The 18,655-nt window shown below is 47.0% G+C and overlaps 1 protein-coding gene across 3 annotated transcripts in view; it reads left to right on the top strand.

Moving 5' to 3' along the window:
• NCK2 (NCK adaptor protein 2) overlaps nucleotides 1-18,655 on the top strand; it is a 153,707-nt gene that overhangs the window by 112,384 nt on the left and 22,668 nt on the right. The window lies entirely within an intron of this gene.

Here is an 18,655-nt window from a genome sequence, read left to right as displayed (position 1 = left end):
GAGGGTTTGTTTCAGGTAGGGTCGGAGGGAAGCAGGTGGGGAACTGGGAAGAAAATTACACACCGAGTGTAGTGGGCGTGGCAAAATATTCATCATGAGTTTCATGTAATCTTGAAAAGTCTCCTGAGTCTCTCTTCAGACCCATTTATTTATTTATTTTTAATTTTTTTTTAATTGTTTTTATCTATTTTTGAGACAGAGAGAGACAGAGCATGAGCGGGGTTGGGGCAGAGAGAGAGGGAGACACAGACTCTGAAGCAGGCTCCAGGCTCTGAGCTGTCAGCACAGAGCCCGACGCGTGGCTCAAACTCACAGATCATGAGATCATGACCTGAGCCGAAGTCGGACACTTAACCGACTGAGCCACCCAGGCCAGTCACCCATCTTCAGACCCATTTAAAGCCTTCATTTATTGGGTAGTGTTTCTGTGTTAGGGCTTAGGTTGTTTCCATGATTTGGAAAGAGAAATGAGACACCGGCCTGAGTATGAGTCACATGACCTCTCTTAGGTTCTGAGCCTTATGCAGAAATTTCTTTTTGCACGAGCAGTTTCATTCTTTCTCCACTAACCTGATACCCCTTTAATTTTTTTTTTTCTCCAAGCAAGTCGCTTGAAAGGAACGTTGTGGTCCTATACTTATAACTCTTAATGAACTATGGTAGAAATGCAGTTAGCATGAGTAGATAAATACCAGGGCCTAATTTTATTTATTTATTTTTCCAATTTCAGCCTCTGCCTCACCAAAGTACCTTTTTTGGGAGATGCTAAACATCGTTGCCTTGTTTTGTTTTATTGCCTATCCATTTTTTAAAAATACAGTCTCAATATTGTAGTAAAGAATGATGTACGCAGAAACTGAACGAGTTGCTCAGAAGAGAAATAGGACAAAGCAAGCACCCCGAACTATCTAGAAGTTCCCTTGTGTACCTTGTCATTGTTCTTTTTCTCCTTCACTTGGCAGAAGGAGAAAAGCCAAAGGCCCAAGTTGAAACCCTCAGCCAGATGTCTCACTCAGTGTCTACTCCTTCACCAGCTGCGATCCGCCTCGTGCACCGGGGGGGACCGCAGGCTCTCCAAGTTAGTGGAGCCTCACGCAATCGGCCCCTCCCAGTGCTGGGTGCTGGGTGCTGGGCCGCTGCCCCGCCCCTGACAGATGGCCACCCAGCTCTGCCAGAACACTTCTACCTCGACAGTCAGCCAATTCCATTTTTGGAGAACACAGATTGCTCGAAAGCTCTTCCTTAAATAGAATCAAAGTTTGCTTTTCTTTAACTTTCTCCCCTTGGCTCCTGTTGTGCCCTCGAGAGCCGCCTGAGTAACGTGTGCTCCTCTCCTAGAAGATGACCGCCCCGCCTCCAGGCCTCAGTCACAGTGCAGGCATGCATCTGCCTGGAAACGTTTAGGCTAAGCATATCACGCATTGTAAAAACACAAGTGAGATTCTGTTTTTGACATCCGTATCTGTGGAGAAATGCCCCCCTTGTTTCTGTGTATGTTTCTGTTTCGTGTTCACCATATTCCCCCGAAGCCTTGCTCCTGCTGCCCGGAGAGAGACCTTGGTGTTCCAGTGTGAGTTTTCCATTGCCCACTTGAGCAGCATCAAAGGGAAGGATCACAGTGGAGTGACTTCTCAGTTCCCCGCAGCCGGGCTCGACACGGCATCGTTGTCAACCAGGAAGGTCAGAAAACATCCCGCAGCCCGTCCTGCCTCCCTCTGGCCCCTGTAGCTAAAGAATTGGAGCCAAGTGTTCGTGGCTCCCTGTTTAAATTCTTGTCTCCAGCACGCTCTCACAATTACTGTATGATTCTAGCCGATCATGCAGCCGGCAGAATTTCTCTGCACTGCCTGTTAGAAGGAGTGAAAATAACATGTGTTGACCTTCCAGTAGCTACTCCTGGAGTCATCCACATTTGTCATTTTTACTGCTGTAGAAGTCCACCTGATTCCTCAGTCCACAGTAAGATTTTCCTGGCAGGTGCCTGGTTTGGAATAAAATAGCACCGGACTCCCCCAGCAAAGTCCCAGTGTTATAAATGTGCGTACACGTCTCTGGTTGCAGAGAAATGTAACTCTGTAAGAGTCCTCTTCTACTTTCTTATACTCACTTGCTGTGTTGAGGTCCGTGGGGAATTCAGTTTAATCACACGCACGACTTGGTTAGAGTAACTTCTAGAAAGCAGTACCTCTGACAAAAAGATCTCTGTTGGGAAAGGATTAACATTCTTTCTTTTCCTTTCATAATTTATAATCAAATCAAACAATATGAGCTCTTATTTGCACATGAGCAAAACATTTATATACTGGATCTCCTCTTGTATTTAACTTATGATCATGAATAGTCAGAGAACTTTTCCACAGATGACAAGGGGCAATTGTTAAGAACCCTTTCTGCTGGCAGAGCCCAGTTGATATTTTGAAGGGCTCAGACTGTGCAGCTCTTTGCTCAGCAGTTGAGGAGTGTTCCTGGTCTACAGTCTGGCCTTGACATTGCACCTAGCTTATTAAATTACGCGGGTTAGGTGTTTTAAAGCACTGTGCTAAATCTTTTGAGATGGGGAAGCTGCTTCCAGGGAGGTATTTTTCAAAGATTTTCCTTCAGACTACTGAAGAACGGTTTTTGTTACCACTTCGTGACAGCAGCTGGGATCCAGCAAAGCCCCAAAGGTTAATGCTGTTCTCAGTTGTTCCCTTAAGTCTACGTGCTGACTTGGGTTCTGCAGAGCTATGCAGTTCCCTTTATAACCTATTAGTAACCTTCTCAGGAGGGTTTGTTCCAAGGCACACATGTCCATTGCTGACCACCTCCCTAGGTATCTGGAGCTAGAGGTGACCCACCCCCTGTCAGGGTTGCTCCTTTATAGCATTTGTCTCAATGTGACCATATAAGGCCGTTTAGCAACCTGCCAGTGATTAGCCCCAGGACTCCCTCCTCTGATTCCAAGCTAGACCTTGGGAGCAGAGAGAGACTCCCAGTGCTAAGTGGCTATACAACAGCCCCTGTTTCCTTTTGAGCTAATGCTTTCAGATGAGGAGGGGGTGGTTCCTATGGGTGAAATTCACAAGGCTCTTAGAGGCATAGCCAGTCTGGGATTGACTTTGGGGTGGCTAAGTGACTTCCCCAGGAACACACTACTAGTGCCAGTGTGGGACAGAGATGGGACTTCACCTCAAACTTGAGGTTTTTTTACTATAGCAAGTTGAATATATGGACTTAGCAGGTGGGCATTTGATAAGATTCTGTTGCAGAGACAGGCAGTTAGAATGTTAGGGGAGATTTTACTGATACCAAGTCCTTTATTTTAGAGATGAAAAATTACTAGCAAAACTTGAGCTGGGTCAGGGAGTTGGGCAGTAATAATATATTGATGTGAATTTCCTGATTTGGTGGTTATATTGTGGCTGTAGAGGAAAATGTCCTTGTTTAAGTGTTAGAACATCGTGTAGGTAGGAAAGTGGCTCTCAGATGGCTCAGGGAAAACAATATTTTTGCACTGTTGTAACTTTACATTAGAACAAACAGACAGACATGAGTGGTTGAGGGACCACCCCAAGGCTCTAAAGTTGGCTTGTAGCAGAGGAGATATAACTTGGGGTCCCCCCACTTTGCCTGGGCACCTACAGTGCCTTAAATTTGGCATATCGCTGAACACCTGCTGACATTGGGCCAAAAACATGAGAGTAACACCAGACGCAAACGTGTCCTACTGATTATTCATGGGAATGGTTTCCCACAGTACTTAATCCGGAACCTTCTGTAATTATCCAGAGTTCTCTCCTTATCACTAGCTTGCAAGTGAGGAAACTCCCTGCTGCTTGCTGGATCAGCCCAGACTGTTTTGAGCCCGTTCAATGTATGCTTTTTTGTTAAAATGGAGATCAGGAGAGTGATGGTCAGAAGTGATCTTCTGAGCTCACTGCCTCTGTGATTGTGTGGCATGTGAGGGAATTTTTGTTTAGACACCGCAGGACTGTGGACCTTTGCTTATAAATGTTCTCAGCAGGCCTGATCCAGGGCAAGTGGTCGGTTAAAAACGAACAGGGAGTAACGAATGGCACAGCCTATTTGTGGGAGCAGAGCCTGCGTCTGGGCTGTCCCTTCCTTGCTCTGTCCCTGGGAAATCCCTTCTGAGCCACTTCATTCCCTGCTGAGTGACCTTTGGGAACAATAACCAAGGGCTTTGAAACAGGGATGCAAACATTATGTAGGGATCAGCATGGTGTAATAGAGTATGTCTGGATCAGAAGTGGGAGCCTGGACGGACGTCATTGCATCTGGTAGGATATGAAGAGAGGATAAGGTTGAGTCCCCGACTTTCGGAAGCTTGTCATACCTGGGAAATGACACTGGCACAAATGAGCAGGCCTCATTTGAGCAGTGGCACTGTATCTGCCCGTCCCCTTGGAAACTGGGCTCTGCCCTACCCTTCAGGAAGCAGTGTGCAGAGCGGTTAGGAGAGAGACTCCCCACCACATTCAGATCGAGTCTTTGCCAAACCGTTGAACTCACGGAGCCTGGACTCCATCATCTGTAAAATGGGATAAGTGACTACTTGTCTCCTGCAGTTGTTGAGAATTGAATGAAGTCCTTCAGCAAAGAGTACCCGGGCTGAGCGGACACTTGGGAGAGGAGGTGGGGCTTCAGCTGAAGAAGGGAGAATGTAAGTCAAGATTTGGAGGCTGGAAGCCAAGTTGTGTTGGAGGATATTAAGGAGTTAGCTGGACTGGGGTGAGGGAGAGCGCGGGGGTGTCCTGAGGGATCATGGTGTCCCATACTGATGGCCCTGAACACCAGGCCTGGTGCCATTTGAAAAGGGAACCCCCGAGAGTTTCCATATGGCGGACAGAGATGACCGTCACGGCGTGCAGGGGGCATCCTGGACCTGATCCTCAGGAAGGGACTGGAGAGGGCCTATCCATCCATAGGTAGCTGGCAGCGAGGCCTCAGAGCAACCCAAACGTGATGTTGGAAGTCTTGAGCTCAGCAGTGGAGAGGGATTTCACAGGAAACCCCCAGGACTCTGTGTTGACTGGGTGTGGAACAGCTGGAAGACTGAAATACTCGTCACAGATGACTCCAGCGTTCTGAGCCTGAATGAATGTCTCCAGCAGAGAATTCGGGAAGTAGGAAGAGAAACAGGGCCATCAGGATGAGACCTGTTTCAAGTTGAGGTAATGGCAGGACACTCATGGAAACGTTCAGTAGGATTCAGACGTGTGTTATAACGTTCTTCCTATTTTTAAGTGAATTTTAGTTTTGGGCCTCCAAATACTTATTTTTACCTAGGATCTGCAGTTTAGACCTGACATTTCTGCCACAGTGTGTCAGGGACCTCAGACAGGCTTTCAGCGTGTATGTCGTCCTGAGGACTGGCCCCAGGCCTCTGGTCCCCTTTGGAGAGCTGTCACCGCAGCCCTGCCTTGGCAAGAGAGCCCACGGGAGGCTATGTGGTAACCGCCAAGGGCGTGCAGGCTCCCTGAGCCAACATTCCCCATGCTCCTGACACTCCCTGCAAAGAAGTGTCACCCCACACTCCGCAGCCAAACCAAAAGCTAATGCTGCAGAAAAATTGAAACCAGGACCCCGAAATGGATTTTGTGCGTATGGTTCCAGGGAGTAGACAGTAGTTTCTGTCTCTCTCTGAGTGCCTCATTGTGTGAGGTACCGCGCTAGCTGCCTGCACGCATTTCTGTTTTTATCTTCACGAAAAGAGGGGGGGAAGAGGGGCGTGCTAATACCCTCATTTCCCATGTGAAAGCATGGACACCGGGAACTTAAGTGATGTGCCTGGGAACACGCAGTAAGTGGTTGGAATTCAAACCACGTCTCCCTGACTTCAGCCTGTGTTATTGTGGATCAGCTGCTAGAATTGGGGATTCAGATCCAGCAGGGGTCGGGGAAGACGCACACAACACCTGCCTGTCGTGGATCGCAGTGAACTCCACCCCCTTGTGGACCCCCACCCGCACAGCTGTTTTGATTTCCTCCCACTCTTGTTCTGGCCCCTGAAATGCTAGGGGACCAGCTCCTTGAGTGAGCATCAATTTCTCCCTGACCCCAAGGGAGTCGCTTAGTAATTCTGCCCAGTTCCTTCATGTTGAGGTGAGCAAGAGCCATTAATTAAAATGATTTAGAGGCAGAATGTCACGGGAACATGTCTCCTTTTCTGTAAATTGATTTTTATTTCGGGAGCACTTTGGCCAGCAGCAAGCATGTGCCGCCACTGCACGCATATATTTCAGCCATCTCTGCCATTCACCGTTCCTTTGTACGACACAGGTCTCTGCAAACAGGAATTGCTCAGATATACACTATCATTTACCACAGCATGCTTATTTTAAAAAGTCTGGAAAAGAGAAAATACAAATCACCTGTGATCTCCCCACCCAGAACTCATCCCCGTGTCTATAATCACCTCTGGTTTTTTTCAGTATTTATACACGTATATATGACTTTTCACTGTTATTAATACTAGCTGTCACATTGCCGTTGGTCCAGAAAAGATCAAGCCCTTTCTCCAAGGTGCCTGGTCCCAGCACATGCTGGAAAGAAGATTGACCCAGTGAGTTTTGCAACAAACTTTGGCTCGTCAGTGGTCGGGGTGCTCACTGAATTCTATATGTTCTATCAACTGTGTAAGAGGAGAAGCTGACTCTTTATGGTGCTTCTGTCCTAGAAGTAGTTTTTGTTCCTGGGTTGGATGTTCTTCGAGAATAAGAAAATTGTTGTTGATCTTCCTGGAAGCCACTTAAATGTGATTCTGAAGCTGTGTCACTCTCCGAGGAACCAGTTCTTGGTTTCAGAAAAGTGCAAAGCCGAACCATCCCCTGTGAAAAGTTTATGTGTAACACGTGAAAACGTTAAGGGAAAACTCCTTTTGATGTTTTTTTTTAAATCCCATATAGCTACCATACAGTGTTAGCTTAGTTTTCAGGTGTACAATATAGTGATTCAACACTTGCATACGTGTGCTCATCATGACAAACTCTCTTCTTAAAACCATCACCTATTAACTCCTTTTGATTTTGAGCATTTGACTTCTCCAGCCAGTTATCTCTGCACAGTAAAAACTCAGGGAGTCCAGTTAACCCGTCAGGTTTACCTTTCTGGTGCCTGTTGTATAATCTACCATTGTTACGAACATGAATCACATAAAGTGAATGCCTCCTAAATCTGGAATTCTTTAGGATTCTGTCTTGTGAGCTCATTCCCAATAGAACTGACCGGCCAAACGTATTGCCCACATAATATGGAAACTTACGGCGATTGTGGTGCCAGCCACCCAAAATAAACTTGGATTTGTTTTCGTAGATCAGAAGCGTCCAAGTATTTAGAACCAAAAATGTAAAACAACTCACAACAGATTAGTGGGAGGATAATTAGAGACTAGACAGATTGTTAAAAAGAATGCTAGCAAGAGAAAAGCCAGGAGAGGCGATGGGAAATGAGGAGGGGTCTGTACCCTGAGAAAACCAGGAGAAGCAGACGTGCAGTTACACGTGGGTGCGAGAGAGCCACGCTGCTCTGTCCACCGAGGCAAAGCATTTCCCAGTTTGCTTCCCAGAAACCGGCATCCTGTTGGCTTCTTATTAAAATCATCATTTTCTGCTTCAGTTTTCTAAAGAACAGAGAGAACACCCTTTCCTGACTAAAGAGTTATTCGTGTGGGAGCCTTAAGTTTTAGAACAGAGAAACATGAACTAAAAATGCCTAGGGATTAAAGTAAAATCTTCTTAGCATGCTTCTAACTGCATTTCCCCATATGGCAGGCTCTCTTTTTTAGACCGTATCCATATGTCTCAAATGTTCCTTCTCTCTATTACATTTTTGGATCTGTCCCCTGGGGGCAGGCACGGGGTGCAGAGGGGGTATTTGTTTACTCACAGATGCTACAGTGCTTGATGCTGAGCCCCTCAAATCGCTGCACCTTCTTGTGGTGCCTCCTGCTGAGACCCTGCCGGGGCGCGTGCCACTGGAGGGCAGGTGGGCCCCTGTGGGGCTCCTGATTGACCCACACTATGCTGGGATCTAATCGATGGGTTGTAGTCAGTTTCAGGCAGGCTGGGTGTTTCCTGCACATCAGCCTGCGTTTGCTCAAGTCTTGTCCCGAAGTCGGTCCCCAGGAACAGCTCTGGTCTTCGTGCTTCCCCCACCCTGCTGCGAACTCAGAGTGTCTGCAAACATCCCTTGTTGTCCCAGTGGTGTCACACAGCCCGGGAAGCCGCCTGGAGGGTAGCTCTTCATACATTTTTTTTTTTTTTTTACATTTATTTTTGAGAGACAGAGAAAGTCAGAGCACAAGCAGGGGAGGGGCAGAGAAAGAAGGAGACACGACACAGAATCTGAAGCAGGCTCCGGGCTCTGAGCTGTCAGCACAGAACCCTACGTGGGGCTTGAACTCACAAACCATGAGATCATGACCTGAGCTAAAGTCAGATGCTTAACTGACTGAGCCACCCGGGTGCCCCTCTTCATACATTTTTAAGCCTGGGGCCAACGTGCTTCCTCAGAGCAGGCCATTCTGTGGCGGCCGTTTGCAGCGGATCTCACTGATTTTGTATTTTTGATTTTTCAAGGAGCGATGCAGTTGACTGTCTGACTTGGAAAATCGACGTGTGGGTGTTTATAAATAGAGCCTGAATTGGTAGTAAAACCATAGTTGTTCTCATGCTGCTAATTTAACTTGGCTAAATCCACAATGTTTAACCTAAGGTGCTAAGAAAAATGCTAAGGTGACCATTTGAATCCTTTCTTCTTCCATGGGTTTTTTTTTTTTTTCCTTCTAATATGTCAAGTTAAGTTTAAAAAGTGGAGTTCATTTGAGAGTTTGGGCTGTCTGTAGAACCCTCAAGTACTGGAATGAGGTTTGAGATAACCTGGTCTGAGCTTTTTCTACAAAAATCAGGCAAGTTGAGCGACTTGCCTAAGGTTGCAGGACTCGTTTGCGGCAAAGCCAGGCCTCTCCAAGCGCAGGCGGGGCGCTGTCCACGGAAGCCAGAGATGAGCAAGGACCTGGAGGCCAGGAGCCCAGGTACATCAAAGACCACCTTCCTGGAGCACAGGCAGGTATGACCTGTCATCTTAGTAACCAGTGTCTGCCCTGTCCAGAGCGGCATGTGAGCTGGTGAGCAATTCTGCTCATCCTTACTTGGAAGACGGGGCTCCTTTTTCACCCTATGTGAAGGCCCATTTTGCATTTCCTCTGTGACTGATCGTGGGGTCCCTGGTGACTTAGCTGCTCCTGGAGAGCAGGAGTGAGGTGAGGCTTGCCCCCCATCCAGGCACACTTCAGGAAGAAAACAGACACGTGCATACCTCTGTTGAGAAAGCACCACCTGTGCCCTTCTCTACTCGCTCCTGCCACTGTCCTCAACCAGGAAGGGAAGCAATTAGATGCTGTCATAATAGCAATAAACACAATGACGGGTTTTGCTTGGTCTCTTGCTATGTCTTAGACACCACGCTCAGTGTGCTCCTCAGCTCTTGGGCCCTCCTGACAGCCCACGGGGGCCACCAATATCCTTCTATCACAGATGAAGAAACGGAGGGGTAGGGAGAGGCCGTAGAATCATCGAGGTCCAAAGCTAGTAGGTGTGGAAGCCTGGCTTGAAGTGTGGTCCAAAGTACGGTTCACTTGTCCTTGCCAGCTCCTTGCCAACCGTGTTTTCCCCCGCCCACATGCCGTACCCTTGCGCATTTGCATGTATTTATCATATTTCACTTAGCAGGTACGGTCCTAAAAAGTTGCACGCGTGCCGAGCTTCTGCCAGTGGGTTGACACTTTAAGTAACGTGGCAGCATGTCATAGCTGAGCCTTGCCACGTCTCGTACATCCCTTTGCATATTCAAAATTGCTTGTGCTAATGGATCGGGAATATGTGTTGAGAGGTACTAAATATGTATTTTTAATTAAAAATTATAATTACAATCTTTAAAGCTTCTTTTCATTGGCATGTGTGATAACCGTTTGACTTTCACATGTGATAGAAAATCCTATACTCTGAATGATTTTTTTGCAGGCGTCCATATTCGATCATGTTATTTGCCTACCTGCTCGTGCACGAACAGGCTTTCTTATGCCCGGGGATGGCAGTTGCGGTTCAGGGCCCTGGACGCATGGACCCGTGTGATGGTAGGCCCTTTGCCCTGGCCCCTCTCTGGAGCTGGCTCCTGTGATGGCTGCCCCTCGGAAGAGGGACCATCAGGGCACAGGGATGGTGAACAGTAACTGTCCCTCCCTCAGCTGGCGACCCCTCCCCGGTCAGTGCAGGTTTGCCTCAGGTATGGCAGTCCCCTTCCATCTACAGGTATCCTTCCTCCCTCTGAGGTGGGGAGGTTTGCTGATTGTAATCTCAGTCTGCTTCCAGATAGCCTGTGAACACTCCTGGCCGGGTGCCTGGGTGGCTCAGTCGGTTAAGTGTCTGACTCTTGATCTCAGTTCACGTCATGACCTCACCGTTTGTGAGTTTGAGCCCTGCATCGGGCTTGGGAGTCTGTCTCTCCTTCTCTCTGCCCTTCCCCTGCTTGTGCGTGCCCATGCTCGCTCTCTCTCTCCCCCCCCCCCAAAATAAACTTAAAAAAAAAAAAAAACCACTCCTGGCAATATAGGTGCATATCATTGGAGAGATCAGTTGGGAAGGACTGATCAGTACATATGGATTAGTGGTAGTGAGATAGGAAGTGAAGTTTGCCTGAGCAAACACTTACTGAATGTCAGGCTCTGAGGCCACAGAATGACTAAACATAGCTTTCTCAGGGAGATAAATGAAGCAGTAAGGCGGGCGCTGAAATCGAGGTGGGTGAGTACTACAAGGGTGTGTGTGGGGATGACAGGACGTTATTTTAGTGTTTATGGATTTTAGTGCTGAGTGGGTCTTTGGGATCAGCTCTCGCTCTGCTGTGGGGGGAAGACCCACAGGGAGTTAGTTACTCACCGCCCCTGAGTCCTGCCCACGAGCCCATGGTGTTTCCCGTGGGTCATATTGCCTACGATCTGGTCATGGAGATACAGGTTGACTAAGCTTTTGGAAAAAAAAACCTTGGTTGTCATTTTTAAAAGCTAGATTCAGACTACTAGAGGAAAAAAGTATCTGAGCCAACTTTATACTCCAGCCTCCTTTGTTTCTAGCACAGCCTGGCTGTCAAAAGGATATATTCTCCCGGCTTGTTGTCAAACCTTACAGAGCGAGGATGGAAATGTGGCACCCAACAGCAATGGCAGTAAGGCCAGGATTTTTTGCAAATGAAGTTGTTGCCCAAAGAGACACAAAAGCTGCCAAGGATGCATTTAGTCCTTTGTCTTGGAAGTGGTTGGGAATGCAGTATTTCCCCTTCGTTCAGCGTATCCAGTTTCTAATGGCGAGTCACGATGCTGGGTAGAATTTTTTTCTCCCAGTGGCACACTCAGAAGAGAATTAGGTTGGTGGGTTGTTTGCTTTGCTGAACACAGTTCTTCTGGGCCTCAATTGTACATGTATCTGCTCCAGTGTGGCCTAGCCCCCGATCTCGTCCCACATCCCGCTCTCCCACTTCTTCTCCATAGCGTGGCCCCCAAGGCCTCCTTCAGGTTCTCCTCACAGCCCTGTGAAGCCTGTCTCCCCTGCCCCACGCACTTCCTGTCCTCCTCTGAGCTCAACCATGGTCAGCAGCTTGAGCCTCTGTGGGACAAAAGGAACAGATGCTGAGTGAAACAGCTGAGTGAGGGCATTTATGCTAGAGTCTATTTTGACTTAGATAATGGCCTTGTCTGAAATCAGTTGCACTGAAGAGGCTGCTCCCCTCTCTTGAGCTGTCCTTGGGGCTTCTCTGACAACCCATGCCTGAATTCATTTGGGCCCATCCTAAGTCAAATATGGTATCCCCTATTAGAATGTGGTTCAATCGTGCCAGTCTGTTAAGCCTGATGTCTGTGGCCACACAGTGTCACAGATTTCTCATGATGGCTGTTGCAGTAAGCATTTTAAACCCAAGATTCTCTGGGCTTAGAAAGCAGGGGTGCCAGCCTGGCAGTTAACTGTGACGTCATGGTAATGTCAGTCCCTATCCTCACCATCCCACCCTCACCCCCATACTCAAACCTGGGTGCTCCCAAACTATGACTGTATTGTTTTTGACTTAGTCACCCAAGTATGCCACCTTGCTAAGTGGGAATCAACACTTTGGCATATTGAAGGAAGTGGGATGGGTGACGAGGAGTGAGAGTGGGGGATGGGTAGTTATATTTTTTCAACACTCTTTAATTGAAGAGACAGAAAATCAACTCAAAAGTAGACAAGGTTAAAAAAAAAAAAAAGGAAAATTTCAAAAGGGAATCCATTGGTTCACATCATTAGGAAGTATGGTTGGATCCAGGGCCTCAATTCATATCATCCAAGTTCTGTCTCTCTTTCTGGGCCTCGTCCCTGCTCAGCGCTCCATTCTTTGAAGACTGTGACAAATGTGGACAACTCCAGGTGAGGGGAGCCGGGTCTGAGCTGCAGCAGGTCTGAGTCATGGGTCCCCCCAACCATGGCCCGATGGGGTAGGGGTGGCCCTGCTGAAGCCACACGAAGAGGAGTTTTATTCAATAATAGGAAGGATAAAGGATACTGAACAGTTTAAAGCAACAGAGGACCACTTTATTGCTTTTCACCTGGTCACCCTTCAAAACATTGGAAATTTAGTAAATTTGAGGGTTTTTTCCCCTTTATATATCAAATATTTTGATCATAAATTTTGGCACTGGATATTTTCTGAATAGTGGAAGCTAATCTTCCAGCATAGGTACCAAAAAACTAGACACAGGTAATTACACATATAATAACGCAAAAAGCTATTAGAAGCCAAATATTAAACCTATCCTAACTTTATATGAGAAGTTACTTTAGACAAACCTTGTCAGATCTCCTTAGCATTTAATAATAAAAGTTGTCAGTTTTAGTTGATTCTAATAATAGGCCCTAACCCTAATGGGGGAAATCCCCACAAATTAATGACCTCCAGTCTTATTATAAATGGCGTTTTAGGACCAAGGAAGCTTTCTAGTTAAATCTGGTTTATGTTACAGTTCTAATTAGTAACAAAAATAAAATCTTTGCCATACATCTCCTAAAACTTGGGTGCACAGTGCCTAAATGGATCAGCTTGAATATATTTCTGAACTATCAAATTTGTTTGACATTTTATCTTAAATCCCCAGAACTCCAGCTGGCAGGTGACAGTTAGAGCATATTTTGAAGTCGTCTGTTATAACATCCCTTTATCTCAAAAGGAGTATTTAAAAGATTTTGACTTTAAAATCACCAACATTAATAATGTATGACATATTCCAGCTTTTATTAGAACTCTGTCCTTAATGTAAGTAATTTTATTCAAGAAACTTAAAATGTGCTTATTATTGTCAATGAAAATGTAACTCAGAATCAGAGATCCGGAGCGTGGGGCGAGAAAATCCTCATAAAAGCTGAAAAGTATAGTTTACTTTGCGATCCAACTCCCCTGTACACTTAAAATAGTACTTTATTACTCTTACGAGATGCAGATAAAGCCCATTGAACAAATTGTGGCTGGTCTGTAATGCGACAGCTACAGAGGCAGCTCGGTCAAGCAGCTTGTTCATATCTTTGGCTGCAGACCCATCCATCCCAGGCAGCCCTGCGCTCAGGGGTCCGCGCGCTTGCTGTCCAGCCTGACCGCTAACTGGCCCGGAGTCCTGGGTGAGCGTTCACTCTCACCAAGACTTTCGCCCGTCCTGGTATGTGGCGTGCATTGTCTGGCACCCTCCTGCCCAGGGCCACTGGTGGAGCAAGGAGAGCATTGGAGCTGCCGGAGGGCCAGGGAGTGAGTTAGGGGACTAGGGGCGCTGTGGACTCCAGTTGTTCTGAGAGCCTGATCTTTAACGTAGAAGTTAAAATCCTGGTCACTCCTGAGCACATGCCACCTGAGACAGCGTCTTTTTCTTTTTGTCGTTTTGTCTTTTTGTCTTTTTTTTTTTTTAACAACGATTTCCATTCGTTCTTTGTTCTTTCTTAGCGCAAAGGTGTTGCAGTTTATACATTATTGAACAAGCTGTAGAGAAAGTCATTACCTTGTGAAAAAAATGTTGCTCAACGTTGCCCGGTACGGCATGCCAGCAATCGCAGAGATTTTCTGACGGTCCCATTCTAGAAACTCCCGTCCGTAATACGATTCACGCAGAGCACAGTGCGGCAAAACCTCCAACCAAAACGCTCAAGCATCAAATAAATTCCGTGCAGTTGGATTTTATGATTAACTGGAGAACTGGAGGAAAGGCATATCATTAAAGGTCCTGCCAAATCTTGCTGAAACAAACCAGTGCTCTTCCATGCCTCAGAAGTCCAGCATGGTGGGGTGTGGCCGGGCTGGGAGCAGGGCTCCTCGATCCCCAGGCCACCCCAGCAATTCATGAGAGGCCAAGGGGAGCATGCCTCATGGGAAAGTGTGGTCTTCCAAAATATGGTACAGAGACAGTGTGAGGAGAAGTCTGATTAACATTTGGTTAGTTACTGTTTACTTACAGTAGGTAAGGATTGCCAGAGGCTGTCAGTCCTATTGGGAAAAAAAATAAAATTGTAAGAGGGGAAAAAAGATCACGTTATCTTTGTTGGAAAATCAAAACCACACATTGGAGTTCCAGGTGTTTTTGCTACAACAGAGAGAAGTAGGTGGTATGACTATAATGAAAGAAGAAATGAAGCAGAAGAGGGGCCAGGGGGTGGCTCAGTCGGTTAAGCATCCGACTTCGACTCAGGTCGTGATCTCGCAGTTTGTGAGTTCGAGCCCCGCGTCGTGCTCTGTGCTGACAGCACAAAGCCTGGAGCCTGCTTCGTATTCTGTGTCTCCTCTCTCTGCCCCTCCCATGCTCATGCTCTGTCTTTCTCTGTCTCTCAATAATAAATAAACGTTAAAAAAAAAATTAAAAAAAAAAGAAATGAAGCAGAAGATATGTGGAAAAAATAGCCACAAGAAGAGTAGTGGAGTTGTGGAATGCCCACCCTGTCTCCTTCCCTAAAAGGTAGCAGACTTGCCTTTGAATTAGAAACATCGCATGGAGCCTGGACACCATGGGGTGGCCCAGGGCTTGGGGCTGGCAGGCACGGCAGCAGAGCCATCCTTTGTGAGACGCCCATGAACCACTGTGCCTGTTCTGCATTCAGAAATTTCCCTTTGCGCCTTTGAGATCACACGGCAGTGGTCACATGGCCTCATGGCTACTCATGATACATTTCTTATCCCAAATTTTCATTCCCTAAACCTCAGCCCCACTTCAGCCTGGAGACGCGGGCCATTTCCATTCCCTAGAATCAGAGGAAAGGTCCATCACTTCTTTGGAGGGTTGGTATTGAAAGCGAGGATGGATATTTGACAACCCCCCACCCCCCCGTCATGGTCCTGCTGCATTTCCCATAGAAATCACGTGAAGATCATGATGCGTTTGCCACAGGAATCCTGCTACGCATCAGCCTCTTAACGGAAGTGTGCCTCTCGACTATTATGGATTAAACAGGCTTTTACTGGTGCGCGAGTCAGTGCCACTCCACTGGCTGTATGCGTTGGGTCAGTTCCCCGATCCCTTTCCGCCTCAGTTTCCCCACCTGCAGAAACGGGGGGATGCTCACCTTGTCACAGGACTGTTGTGAGCGTTCCAATAAGGTAGATGTCAGTAGGGTCAGGTTCCTCCCTATTCCTAGACACCTGTCTCTTGAATTTCACTGCATCAGCAGCTACCTGTGACATTGCTCCTGTGGAATAATGTTTCCCGGGTGCCAAAAGCTTGACAGGCGAGCTTTCTATTTTAGTGGCCATCTGGCACTGGTAAGGTTGTGTTCAAAGAGGACTTTGGCCCTCTCCTGGTAAAACACCTTTCTGGGGAAAAAAGAAATTCAAAGCCCCAACTCAGTGAGAGTACCAATTGTCATTCATAGAGCACTTCCTTGCTTTATATTACAATCCGAATTTCGGTACCTGTTAGGGGCTAAATTATGTCTTTCAATTCATATGTTGAAGTCTTAACCCTCAGTAAATCCATGTGTGACTGGATTTGGTACAGGGTCTTTTGAGAGGCAGTTGAATTAAAATGAGGTCTTTAGGGTGGGCCCTAATCTAGTGTGACTGGTGTCCTTGTGAGAAGAAGGAATTAGGACACCGGCATACAACAAAGGGAAGCCCACAGTAAGAAGGCAGCCATCTGCAAGGTAAGGAGGGAGGGAGGCCTCAGAAGGAACCAACCCTGCGGACACCTTGATCTTTTCACTTCTAGCCCCACAACTATGAGAATATGAATTTCTGTTGTTTAAGCACTGCCCGCCCTCCCCAGTCTGTGGTACTTTGTTATGGCAGCCGGAGTACAAGGATACAGTGCCATTGTTGTCCACGTTATATGGGTAAGAGAACAAAGACACAGATTAAGTAACTTGCCCAAGAGCTCCAGCTAGTAAGTGGCATAGTCAGGATTTTCCTCTGGGCTGTGCTGTCAGTCACTGTGCTGCCGTCCATCCCCCGCCCACCCCACCCCCTTTTCCAGAGTTGCCTCAAAGACTATTTGGGTCACAGTAGAGCAAAGCAGGTTAGTTTTCCATGGTGTGGTTGCTGTGTGGGATGTTCCGGTCTTGATAGAAAAATGTAAGCTCCATACGGGCAGGAAGCATGCCTGTCTTGTTTTTCTTGGTCTCCCCAAAGTCTGGGAAGGTGCCTGGTAAAAACTTGATGGCTAAAGTGATTATTTTGTGCTTGAAAAGAGTCAGCAAAGTGCTGTATTCGTAAGTCGGTTGTAAAGTGTCTCCGACAGTGTATTACGAGGTCTAAAGTCTTACGTTGTCTTTTCTGCTGACTTTGACACCTTTCTGTGCCAATGAATATTCTAAACCCTGCTCTTCTGTACATATTTTCTTAAGTAGTTGTCGTTACTCACAAACTTGAAAAGGTGTCTTAGAAAGTTACTTGTAAATGTTATTTCTTGAAGTGTTCATTACCGATAAAAACTGTCCTCTGCCTGGTCATGGCTGCCTCAGCATGCTGACTCCTTGATGAGGCTTAGAATACCCTGGTGCCCGGGCCTTCGAGACAGAAGTGTACTTCCGTGAACTGACTGCTTTCTGGATTCTGAAGCTAGTGAATCACCCCAGTGCACTCTCACACGTAGCTAACCTAACCTAGGTTTGAAATCATACGGAAGGACTCATTTGATTATTTAGAGGTTCATGTGTTCATGTAAAGCAAGTTAACTTGTAAGAAGAAATCTAAAATTTTAACTTAGTCTGATATCCTGGTTTACTCTCGTGTCTCCTACACTCTGAAAATGCTGTGGTATAAAAAACAAACAACAACAACAACAAACCGCCAAAGCCATTTGTTTCAACAATCTGTGTGTTCATTTGAAATGCCTGTAAGTGACCACTTCACATCGCTGTGCTGTCACCCCACCTGTGCTGTCCGAGTGCCTTTCCGCTCAGGGCCCAGCTGGTGGTGCGGAGCCCGGCACGTGTCCCAGGGCAGTGGAGTCTTAGCCCAGGGGTGGGTCGGCCATAGAAAGCAGTGCACAACTCTCCACAGCAGAGGAGGATCACAAGCCAGTGTTGTGTTCCTATTGAACTCCTGTTCAAGAATAGAAGCAAAGCATCATTCTGTCTTCACTCCAGTTGAAGGCACAAAATGAGAGAGGTACAAGCTACCCATAAAAGTGCTTTGGTGTCATTTTGGGGGGAAAAAATCTTCAAGTGGCCACAGCTTCCATACCATGAAAATCTCCGCACTAAGTTAGGGGCTTGTGCAGGGCTGGTGGGCAGGCATCCATCCATTAGGAAAAGCTGGGGGACATGGCCCTGACCAACCAGTCTAGTGGCACACGGTGGCTCTGGGCGCTGATGTGCCCTCCTCCCCTAGGCTCACTTCTCAAGAAGGCTCCAGAGCTTTGTGCATGTTAACCAGGCTGAAACATTGTTCCTTTAGGGCTTTTCACACAGTCTTCCCCATGCACAGGAAGAAAGAAGGTTCGCATTACAACTCAGCACTTACTCCCTTATGTAACTGAAGCAGTGCTACTGTGCTTGAGGCAGATTTTTTCTTTCTTCCTCCCTTAAAGAAACCAAACAACTCAACACACACATACAAGCTGGTCACAACCCATTAAATGATTGTTTTGATCCACTAGTGGGTTTTGAATCAACCTGAAAAAATCTGCCTTACACTTAACAGATCAGCTGATGGGTTTCTAATTGGCTCATCACAACATGTGGGAAATGAGTCTCTCGTTTGGAAAGGACAGAATTGCAGGAAGAAGAAAGAAAGGAGGGTATTGGTTTCTGCCATCAGGGTGCTGCCAGGCAGTTCTGTGGCTGGTTGAGGGGGTGGGGGGAGGGCAGGTCCTGAGTGTCCCCTGAGTGGAAGAGGCTGTGGGCTGGCCACAGGGGGAGCCAGGTGGGAGCCAGGCAGGTAGCTCTGCTTCTTGCCTAGTTCATTAGTCCAACTTCCCGCCCAGTACAAGGCCAAAGACATCTTGTCTATGCCTTATTTTTCTCTCTGAGGAGCATAGGAGTTATCTAAAAATACCACCTTTCAGAAGGAAACTAGCTTTCTGCTGTTTTGATCTCTTTTGCGCCGCTAGTACTCTTAGAAGTGAATGAGAGAGCAGGTGTAGGAATTCCCAGTTTTTACAAAG

The sequence above is a fragment of the Prionailurus viverrinus genome, chromosome A3, assembly GCF_022837055.1.
Source record: "Prionailurus viverrinus isolate Anna chromosome A3, UM_Priviv_1.0, whole genome shotgun sequence".
NCBI lineage: Eukaryota > Metazoa > Chordata > Mammalia > Carnivora > Felidae > Prionailurus > Prionailurus viverrinus.
This window is presented reverse-complemented; position numbering and strand designations above follow the sequence as displayed.